Genomic DNA, 12,214 nt, shown 5'->3' with positions numbered 1-12,214 from the left:
CCAGCACCTCGGTGTCCTTGCTGTACCGAGGTGCCCAAAACTGAACACAGTACTCAAGGTTGGGCCTCACCACTGCCAAGTACAGGGGCAAGATTACCTCCTTAATCCTGCTCACCACACCATTCCTGATGTAAGCCAGGATGCCATTGGCGTTCTTGGCCATCTGGGCATACTGCTGACTAATGTTTAGCAGACTGTCAACTAACGCTCCCAGATCTGCTTTGTATGTACAGCTTTCCAGCCACTCTGCCCTAAGTCTGTACGTAGCACTGCATGGTGTTCTTGTGATCAAAGTGCAGAACCCAACACTTGATCTTGCTGAAGCTCATACAGTTGATCTCAGCCCACCAATCCAACCTACCCTGACCCCTCTTGTAGGGCCTTCCTGCCCTCTGGCAAATCAACACTACCTCCCAAATGCTGAAATCTAAATGTGAAAAAAAGTGATTCCTTAGGTTAACGCACCTTGAAAGAGATTAATGTATTCATTGAGAAACAGAATCATATTTATGTGCTCTGCACATCCTAACAATAGCTCAATTTAGATCATGCAATATAACAAAATTTTACATAAAGGAAATGAACATGTGCTTAAGTATACTACCAGTTTATTCAATTAATTAAATACATGCATAAGTCTTTCCTTACTCAAAAGAGCAAGTACACATTTAGGATAAATGCCTACACAAATATAGAACCACATGCTACATGCAGTAGTCAGAAATACCTCCAGCTATGAACTGTATGCTAGTCAGATGACAAGTTTTCTTCCCTCTTCCTTAATGTATGCTTTCTGAACATTAGGGGTCTGCCACGTCATCCAATTTTTAGGTCAGCATTTATAAAATTTGAAGATTGAGTCAGAAATTTTGGATTCAGATTCAGAAGAAAAGTTTTTTCTCCTCCACTTTTCAAGTAGAGTCAGTGTTTAATTTAGACTCTTTAAATAGGTAGTCCAATTTATTTTATTTCTTCTATCAGTGCCCTTTGACTCTTATGTCCTAACCTTTTTCGAAATTTCACCACCGTTAGCCACTCTTCCCTATTGCAGTTGTGAATTTTCTTAATTCTACATACATCAGACTTCTGTTGAACTGATTCACTTTGGTTTATCTTCTATCTTCAATAATTCAACTCCATCCTGTAATCATAGGCTTCCATCCACATTACATGCACTACAAACATGTAAGATATACCCCTTAATATCCTAAAGTTGGAGAATATGATCATGCAAGGGATAATGATGATTCACAACTAGTCTTCTGAAGACAAATTAAAGCATGCTTAATAATTAATATTAAAGACTATCTTTTAAAGGCACCGATTTTTCTATACATATATATTCAGAAAAGCTAAATAAATAAATGTTATTAAAGAATGAAACAGCTTTTATATGCTGCCAAGTTCAAAGGTTTGCTACTTCGTTTGTAGTAGTTTAGACAATGCCATATTTTATGGCACATGACAAGGGTACAGTCCCTTAACTAAGTGCTCTCTTAAATGCTGGTGGAAAAGAGAGGCAGAGAGGAGCCATTGTGAACTCACAGCTGTTGTTTTAGTGTTTGTTTTTGTTTATCACTACTCAAATCTATTTTAGCTGGCAACTAATTAAACTAGTTTTCCCCAAGTCATCAGTGCTTTGCCCAAAATAATAATCAGTATGCAGCTTTATTGTTTTTACCTCAAACCACAATTTTTCTCATCCTATTTCCTCCACCTGTTCTGCTAAGGAGGGGAGCAGGCTCTTGGCCCTTTGCCACAGCTCACCCAGAGAAACACAGATCCTTGGCTTCAGAAACGGCAGCCCCTCATTCCTGCAATCAGTCTGGGCAAAATCAAGGTGTTCCATAGTAACTACTGGTTCATAAATATTTCTTTTTAAAACACCCTGCCTGGTAGGAGCAGGGGTAGATAAGAGAAAATAAGGTTGAAAATACTTTTTGCCTGGGTTATCTACAAGGGATTAGAGCTGAAATCCTCATTCTTTTAGCTGCAAGTTTTTAGTCACAGTGATATTTCCCTCAATACTGTCAGAGTTCAGACAATCAACCTGCACACTAACACAAACTGTGTGCTTCAGCCAAGTAAACTCATTCAAGTAAGTGGAGCTAGTAGTGGAACCAAGGGTTAATAACCTCAGGCCACATAACTGAAGTTGAAAACTGTCTGAAGTGAAGCTATTTAGAGGAGAGGCACTGTTCGGTGCCTTTCAGAATCTGAAACTCACAAATAAAAAGAATGATAGAATCACCAAGGTTGGAAAAGACCTGCAAGATCATCCACAGTCCAACTGTCAAACATCTTATTCTGATATTCTCTGAATGAAATTTCAGTTTACTGCTTTGAAGACATTTTTTTGTTTTAGAAAATTAACATATTTTTGAAATAGTAAAAATAAAATATCACAATAAGAAAACACAGCAAATCACTTAAATGAAATATTTCAAACCAATCATAGCTTTTTCCTCTTGATCTGATCTCAGCTTCCTTTTAACTTCCTTTGTGCTTTCGGTTCTGGCTTCACCGAAAATGAGGAAAAAAAGATGAAATCTCAGGATGGGAAAAGAATGGGGAAAAAACTGTGTTTAGAATTTTAGGCAGTCAGCGTAATGATCACATCTTAAAGAGTAACTTCTGTTTTTTATAACATCTGAAACTAGAATATAGCAATTGAGTAACTGGTAGACTGCCACATGCCAGATGATTGACATTGCTGTCCTGCCGCCTGGAGCCTCATAGCAAATTGCTCCAGCAGTAGATGAATTGCACTTTCCAGTGATATTATAACCATGTCATTCAATTAAAGTCTACATACAGTTCAATAGTACTGATGCATAAATAACTCAAACATGATTTTAAAAGCACACACTTATAGTAGAAGAGATGCTCAAAAGAAAATAAGCAAATGTCAGTCAGTATTAAAAGTGCTCTTATGAAAAACTTACTGCATTATTGAATGACAGATTAACATCTTTATGTCGGCAAACAAGAACATCTCTTGTATGAAAAAAAAAAGTGCCTGTCAAAGCACTGCTTCAATTCTATTCTCTTTGCAACAATGTCAGTAATTAGACAAGATATTTCAATTAAAAAAGGACTCCCTTGATATTTAAAGTAAATTGATTTCAAGGACACATTAAATCAGTGCATAACCAGTAAGAATCCACTTAAGAATAAAATTTAACTGCTACATTTGCTTTAAAGTAATCATAGCTATGACCAACATCTTTATAAACCAAAACACCAATTTAATGAAAAAAATTCCAGTCTATCTAATATTATATTTTGATCACAAAGGGTTTAAATCATTTTATATTTTTAAAAATGGTAATTCTAAATCATTAAAGAGTTAGTTCATTATTTATAGGTGGTGTATTCTACCCAAATCACATTATCTCCCACAATGAAATAAATGAGAAGACATGCAATAAGAACGACTCCTCCTCAGTCCAGAATCTTCATGTGAGCTCAATGGACAAATACAGAGCAGAAAGTCTTTGCACTGATGTTTAGTATGAAGTTGTAACAGCATATTACCTGAACTTTTGTCACATTATTAGTATCCTAACATAGAAATTTCTATGACATAGCTATTAACAAAAGAGAGGGTTATATCAGAAGATGCTGCCTCATGGGACAGAAAAGACCACAAAGCCCTGAAAGATGTGACATGGAGTGATCACATCCATACTAGGAAGAGAAAGCTGTAGAAAATTCACTTCAAGTAAAAGAAATTTTCAGTATAAAATCTGTATAAGTAAAATAAGTCAATTTAGTTTCTCTTCCAATTCCCATTGTTCCTTTACAAAAAAGGAGTTGAGTAACCACAGCTGAACTTGGTGTAGTGCTTTCAAAAATCTCTGTTTACAACTAAGAAGCAAACTATTTGTAAAGCATAAAGTCTGTAATATTTCTGGGATACATTCTATTTCACAGTGCTCTTAGTCCCCCACCTCTGGCAAAATCACACCTTAAAATACATAAATCTGATCAGTCTCATTTCACAGTCATTGGGGATTCTGTATTTGCTCATTTTTTAATATTAGATTGACAGAACAACTGCAAATAGGTATTTTTGAAATGCCATATAAAATCATTCATATCACTTAACTTCATCAAGTAAGATATTAATAACTGATGACAAAGTTGTTCATGTGCAACTGACTAATGCTGTCCCCCACCCATAGGCTTTTTGCAGTGCCTCATATCAGTTTGGCTTTGGTAGCAGAACCTTATCTATGAAACAAACCCATCAGTTTCCGGACAAAAATCTGGAAAAAGATTAGCTCCCTCCCTGCTGAGATAAATCACTTCCCAGTGTTTTCACTTGCAGACTTTAACATTTTTCATACAGCTTTTACTCTGAGTAGATCTATAAAGCAATGTGAGTTTCAATATAACTAACACTGCCTGATACAAACTTAAAACCAGCAATTGGCAGCATTACTCTTTAACAGCGTGTGAATAAAGTAGCAACTATTTACTTGTTTTCTTATAAGAAAAATGAAACAATTATTTACTTGTTTCACAAGTTTTTAATTATTGTTTTTTTAAGCCAGGCAAAAAGGAAAAAAAGACATGCATGTGTTCAGACTCAACCAACAGTTTAAGTTTAGATGATGACTGTTCACACTGCAAAGTTGTAGAACCATATATATTTACACGTGAACATTATAGTACAAATAGAAATCCCACAAACTTCTACAAATATTCCAGCTCTCTAGCTCCCAGGGTTCCAGTGCAGATCTCTTCCTCTACTTCAATGTGCAAATTCTTTAATTTTAAATGTCATAGTCCTTCATTTATGGAGAGTTTACTGTTCCAAAATTGATGCTAAAAATGAAACTAGAGGTTACAGGCAAATGCTCTAAATTACATATAATGAATATAGATGGAATACACTTCTTAATATATTTACTTTATGAATAGAAGAATATTGTCCTTATTTTCCATAATGAAAGTGAGTGTCAATTAATTCCTTTATCTCCAACTAAATTTTCTGTCCAGTAAAAATTCATTTATTCATTACAAGTGAATCTTGAGACATTCAATTAAGCAGATATCAATGCCTCTGCAGATCATTTTGGCTTAGAATTGCAGAACAGCTAAGTTAGAAGACACCTCTGAAGATCCTCTTGTCCACACAGAGAAGGGTGCCTATGCCCACGTCCAGACAGCTTCTAGAGATCTCCAAGGAGGAGACTTGACAGCCTCTGGGCAACCCCCGCCATTACTTGATCATTCCCAGAGGAAAATGAAAATGTTTTCTCTTCTGTTCCAATGGAATTTCCTGCATTTTCATTTATACCCATTACCTCTCGCCATTTCACTAGATACACTCAGGAGAGTCTAACCATCTTCTTCATCCCATCAGCTATTTATACGTAGTGACAACATCCCTCCTGAGTTTTCTCAAGGCTAAACAATCCCAGCTATCTCTCTGCCTCTCCTTGTATGTTAGCTACTCCAATCCTTTAATCATCTTAGTGACCCGTCTGCTGGAGTGACTCCAGGACATTCATGCCTCACTTGTGCTGGGAATTGTTCTTCTTCTTGTATTTTTTCCCTTGTACTTTTATATTTAGAAAGATGTATCTCACATACAAAATACAGCAGAGTAAACTTTGCTCCCAAGGTTTTTACCCCCTTAGGCTACAGAAGATAAAAGCTCGTGGCAAGACAGCTGGTACAATTTTATCCCAGGAAGTAACCGAAAGGAAACAAAAAATATTGAAGTAATCACAACAACACAGCAGAGAACTCTGCTTTAAGCCATTCTCTTGTTCATCTGTGTCCAGGCAACAGTTTAGAAGGGAGGTAATACGTTCATCTGTCCTTTGCTGCTGCAGACCTGCCTTAGGTGTAGAACAAGGAGAGATTCTCTCTCCATTGCTGCTGTAGTGATCTATTGACAACCTTGATAAGCCATTACAAAGGACACTTTTCCTTGTAATAAAGTGGTCACAGACTTATTTCTTTAAATTTTTCTATAGAACAGAGGCTAGCTGCTTAATGTCACATTCTAAGCCCCAAATATATTTTGGTTTTTCTAGGGATGGTTTGTCTAATGTCTTTTCAGTTTATCTACAGTCTTCTGGCCAAAAGGGTAATGACTGTATAGTTGTAAATGACCAAAACACATGGAACTATGCCAAAAAATTGCTACCTCCTAGCACCTCTCATTCAGATGAGGGGCCTTAAGTTGTACCAGGGGAGATTCAGGTTGGATGTTAAGAAAATTTCTTTGATAAAGTGGTAGTCATTGGAGCAGGAATTGCAATTCTTCTAACTAATTTAAGTTTTGAAAAGTAAATGAAGTACTACATCATTTATTTCTGAGAAGTTTTCACAAAAAAAAAAGCCAAAATGGAAATGTTCACTCATTTTCAAAAATTCAGAAGTAAAACTACACAAATAGTAAACAAACAGAGCCAGTGTTATTCAAAAGCACAAAACTAAGGAGAAATATCTAGACTGCTGATCTGACTAACTGTATTAAACCAATTAAGGAAGTTTCTTAAAACAGACAACTAAAATCATTGAAGAGAGGAAAAAACATTAATATATGTTCTAGTTACAAAAGTAGTACATGTAATTGTGTTCTAAAAGTGTAATATTGTAATTAATGCAAAAGTTGTAAAATGCTCTCAACTAAAAGTTTACAACGCGCTAGAGAATCCCCCATATAGGGGATTCTGAGATGCTAACAAAACCGTTATTGAGAAAGTAATTACAGCTTAAGCTGATCAGAATGAGAAAACATTTCATTTCTAGAGCCCTTGAAGATTATCTTCTTTTGCTCTATTTTTTTTTCTTAATCTAAATTTTGAGATATAGAAGTAATCTAGAAACCTGATTTTGAACAGCAAAGTATATTGTTTGACTAAAGATCTCCACACCATCCTTCAGAGATCTGAAATCAAAATCTATTTTAAGTGCAAATAAAATGCTGAACACACTACCATAGCTCTTCCAGTAGAACAAAATACAGGTTTTGTTCTGAATTTGGCAAAATGTGCTCTATGAATCTGAGGACCTGGATCAATAAATAACAATCGGACGTTCACTGACAGAAGAGACTGTAAAAAAGTCATGCAGTAGACACTCGTTTAGAATGGGACCAAAGCATCCTCACACTGAGCAGAACACGATTTTATAAGAGAGAGATATCAAAGGAACAAAAGGACAAAACTCAAAAGGTGAACTATTTTTAAGATGAGTGGGACTGCATCTTCAAAAAGCTAGAAAAAGTGCAACATTTTTACTTCTTGGCAGATGTAAATCACCAGAAAATAATCTGCTTTGCAGACTTGTTTTCAGTTGCAGGTGGTAGGTAGAAAAACCATAGCAGAAAAAAAAATTACTTATCTTGTTATGTTGTCTTTTGTTTATTTGTTTAGATTGCTTTCTATTAATTTTTGTGCTCCTGATGAAGCACAGCCATTATTCCCAACATCTTCATGGCATTTAAAAAGATGAGGCCCAACACTGAAGCACCTACAAACTGATTGAAGCCATGTATGACAATGAACAATGATGCCACAAAGTACAGCAGAGTATGCTCTGGTGAAGGGGCAGAGGAAGATGGCAGAGAACAGAAATTATACAGAAAGTATTGCTTCTTCAAATGTAACTCTGAAGTCTGCTGCTGCCTTGTTGCGTCTCAAAGAGCTCACTCTGACAACCTGTGGTAGAACGCATCATTAGACAGCCCTACTTTGACATATAGTCTTCACTAATCCTCCTGCAGCAGAGACTTTGGGTATGAGGATGGAATAAAACATTCCTGTTGCGTCATTTGTCACCAACAAAACTGGAGATGGAGGAAAGAGAGGATGCTTTAAGTCAGCATGATAAAATTGCCATGACTGAGTTAGATCCTCAGTCACAATTTTGTGCATTACTATCCTCCGATACCAAGAACAGCAAATGCAGGATTTTCATCATTGTGAAGAAAAATACCTGAACTTAAGAACTCTTGGGCTAATCCAAACAAATATCAGTTTAGCCAGAATTTCTGACCATGGTCAGCAGTAGAATTTAGAAAGGAAGTACGTAAACACAGTTTCTACAGCTCCTCCACAGTTTCTACAGAGACCAATCTTACAATTTGTATCATAACTATATTTTCCTCATGTGCCACTTGGTACAACACACTTGGTTCCTTGCACAACAACAAATGCTTTTCCTGTGCTGTTTCATCATTCAGGTAAGATCTCACGGATGGCAATTTTTATCACTGAGTATTGTACAGCTATGACCTGAAAGTCATTCCCAAGTGATCTTTATCATATTTCAAAATGCTAAATGCAATCACAAGCTATATGACAACAATTGTTCAATTGGCAACAATTCCCATGTTTAGTTTGCAGTTTCTAAGGATACTGTTTATTTTGCATGATCTGCTGATAAAAGTGATACCAAGGCAGTAGAGAGCACACAAACAAACAGAAAGCATGTATTGCCATGGCACAAAGAGAAAACATATTGAACATTCACTTCGACAGGGAGAAGCTCATTAAAACATTCAAAAGAGAGTTATAATTAGACAAATAACTTGCTTTTTGACATGCAAATAAAATTGGGTATAAGATAACCAACATTTGTGTGTTATGCTACCATAGAAAAATGAAGTTATGTCAGCGCTGTAAATATGGATATAGCTATGTAATTCCCCTTAGTACTAGCAATTATCTGTTGACACAAACAAGAAAAGTAGAATACATTTCCCTCAGATTGATAAGTTAAATCCAACTAGCCACTGACTGCAGTCCCAACTTAGTTCAAGGAACCCCATCAAAGAACCCCATGAGAGAATTTGGTATTTCCAGAATTACCTGTAGTTTGTTGCTTTTTCTTTAGAACACAAACTTGCTGTGTTTACATGCTCAGCTTTCAGACCCAGCTCAGCCCTGTATGTCTGGAAAGAACACCTTGAGAAAAACTCAAAACATTGAGTTCTTAGCATTGAGCTCACTTCTGCAATAAGGCAGCTCCAGACCATCCCACATCCCAATAAGATACATTCACTACTGCTTATTCTGGAGCAGTTATCAGTTTTTCAGACTTTCAAACTAACTTCAAGTCTGGTTCCTGACTACCAAAAACAATATAAAAAAAAATATTTGTGTGTTGATTTTCACTTTAATTTACTGACTCTAAAAGACAACGCAATGATCATGTCATCCAAGCACGCCCTTTCATCTTTGCTCTTCAACATTGGGAATAACTGTACAGAAATATCTCCAGGAAAGAATGATCTGAACACAACTTAATGTATGGAAAGTTAAACCTTTCCCAGCCTCGCACTTTATAGGCTGGTATATGAGAATTTATTGCAACATTTGGCCACATTAAAATTAACAATGTTTTTATTTAAAGAATATCAACAACTCCTTCGATCAAATGTCTTTCATCTTGAGAAATAACTCTATTAGCCATGAGTTGATACTTCACAGATTCAAGGTGAACTGACTTTAGAAACTATTAAACAAAACTAGAGAAACTGCCTGAAGATGTTCCAGGCTGCGTGAGCTAGCGTCCATTGCAGCCTTAATCCTTACAGTTTTTTATCTTCTAACTGAAGCTGTTTCTATACTATGTCACTTAGGCAGAAAAGTGGGATACAGAGGGTATGACAAATGAAAAAGATTTAATTCCCTCACTGCACTTTGCCACTCTATATTAAAACAGTGGGTGCTGAGGCAGAAACCATGTTCAACAACTTGTTCATACGGTACTGAGAACAGTAAGATTCTGTTTTCATTGGTAATGCATAGGCTTTGCTTTGAATGTTTGGAAGTTTGAACTGTATAATTTTTTATGGAAAGGACATAACTGCTGCTGCTTAATACAGAACACCTTCAGCAAACCACTGGAGATAGGTAATGAAGGTTAACCATTACAGAAGGCTAAACATGGTGTTTGAACTGAAAAGTTTATGAACCAAATATCTTGCATCTCGAGAGCTTCATGGCTTTTTCTCCACCCATCACAACAGCCACAACTTGTGTATTTGGTCCCTCTTTTTCCTAGAAGATCTGCATACGCACAGGTAACGGACACCCAGAATTAGGAGCTATAGAAGTGGAGCATTTTGATCTCTTTTTAGAAAGAAAGACACTGAACACTCTTCTCTAATATTGCAAGCAATGTTTTTGAAGATGTATTCGGCCATTCAACAACACGCTAGTGCCCTTTTTTCATGGACTTTGGACAGAATACTCTTCATATATTCTGCCACGGTGGAGAAATCCATGAACCTGAGCTTACAGCAGAGTAAATATACAATATTTATATATTCTATAAATAATATACACTAGCACTGCTTAGTAATGTATACCCCACATTCAGCCAAGAGGTAAGAGCAGCAAATGGCAAAGTTGACAGTGACTGTGCTTGGGCCCATGGTCAGCACCATAAATATAAGAAATGGTGCTTTTCATTAAATGAATGGGAGAAAAGTTATGAGACGGGTCATGTAAACCAGTAAGTGGTTTTGGTTTCTCTATCTCAATGTGGTTTATGGGCTTTTTCAAGGGTTTAAAAATCAAGATTTCTGTCAACTAAATCCTTTCAATTTCACTTGAGCTGTGCAAGCAGTGAAGTTGGTAGCAACTCTGAAAAGATATCTTTCAGAAGCATAAAGTTTTCCACCTGGATTAAAAGCCACAAAGAGTAGGGAGAACTGCAGTTGATAGTTACAAAGGGAAGTATGAAGCTCTTCATTCTCATTTGCATATTTTCCACAATTTTATACTCAGATTGTGCTACTCCTAAGCATGCACCATAACTTTTATAAGTGATATCTCTTAATATGAACTACTTTGAACGTGTATTCATAATCACTTTTTTTTTTCCAAATACAGAGGCTTGATATTAAGCTTCTTAGTAAAAAAAATACATATGTTTTTAAAATAAAAAGGAATTAACTAGCAATCAGTACATCTATGAGGAAATGTGATTAACTCTTCTAGAAGAAGTTCACAATATTGGCACAAAGACACAATATTGGCACAAAGACAAGATTTCAAAAAAAACAAATACAAAAAGAATTAATATTTGTTAAAATACTGCAAACAAATATTTTTGGCTCAAACTAAAATAAAAACAAATACAATATGCTGCAGTACAATCAGAAGACAATTTCATCCTTTTATATAATCACTACGTAGAAAGAATAATCAGGACAAAAATGAAAGCGGTTTTACCTGATCTTACCAAGATCTTTGAAGGGCTAAAACGGTATGCAACAGAAAAGTCAGAGCCACATAGACGATACTTAGGTGATGGATGCTGCTTCTTTCAGCTCAAGCATGTTCCAGCTACAGTTTGCTTCCAACACTATGGCCCAAGCTGAAAGCAAACGTTAATGGTAGTGTAATACCATTTTCTATTGTACCTATAGCAACAGCAAACACGCTGTAGAACACTTAAGCAACAAGCTGACCACTCCCTTACCACAGTCTCAGTCATTATCTTTGAACTGTATGTACAGATATTCTGTAGTATCCTCTGTACTAGAAACCTCCTAGAAACTTCCCCTGGTAGAAACGTTTTCGTTTGTAATACAGTTCAACACTGCAGAGAAACATTTTATATAAGCTTCAAAAAAAAAAGTGTATTTAAGATCTTATGTTATGTTTCCAATGCCCACGTAATAGCTTATGTGCATCACAAGTTTGTCACCTCTTGGAATCTGAAATTACCTATTAGGGAGATAGAACAACTACAGCAGTAAAGACAGCATCCAAAACGTTGTGCAAACATTATTACGCAAACACTTTCTCAAGACATCACTATGTTAGCTGTATGAAACAGGGCAAAAGAAAGGCAGAGATTAATGCAGCAGAGAGGCAAGGTATTTGAGGATACAGTGACTGAGGGAAATCCCTGACACAGTGGCACCAATTCATTTGCTTAAGCTAGATACCAGGTAAAAGGTTTTGTTGTTTCAATAATACAGGACTTGCTTAATGTTCAGAAACCGTGGAAATCCAACACTAGATTTAGGAGAGTTTAGGAGCAGTTCCAAATCCCGTACCCAGGCCAAAAATCTATGCAAATTATCAAATTATGTAATGAAAAACTGTGTTATATTACTCATTTTAAATTACATGACAGATGCGGTAACATATTACTGGGAACCTTACTGAGAAACACTGCAGTTTAGAATATTGTTTCATTTAAATTGCTGCAGTTATATGAAAATGGA

At 36.1% G+C, this 12,214-nt stretch overlaps 1 protein-coding gene across 1 annotated transcript in view; it reads right to left on the bottom strand.

The window, feature by feature from the left end:
- Positions 1–11,363, bottom strand: part of RP1 (RP1 axonemal microtubule associated) — a 200,459-nt gene extending 189,096 nt beyond the window's left edge. The window contains exon 1 of the mRNA XM_040685413.2: positions 11,211–11,363. The gene's annotated coding sequence lies outside the window, so the exon portion shown is untranslated. The remainder of the gene's footprint in view (positions 1–11,210) is intronic.
- Between the last annotated feature and the right edge of the window lie 851 nt (positions 11,364–12,214).

This window comes from Gallus gallus, chromosome 2 (genome assembly GCF_016699485.2).
Source record: "Gallus gallus isolate bGalGal1 chromosome 2, bGalGal1.mat.broiler.GRCg7b, whole genome shotgun sequence".
Taxonomy (NCBI): domain Eukaryota; kingdom Metazoa; phylum Chordata; class Aves; order Galliformes; family Phasianidae; genus Gallus; species Gallus gallus.
Note: the sequence above shows the minus strand (reverse complement) of the source record. Positions and strands in the feature narration are given on the sequence as shown.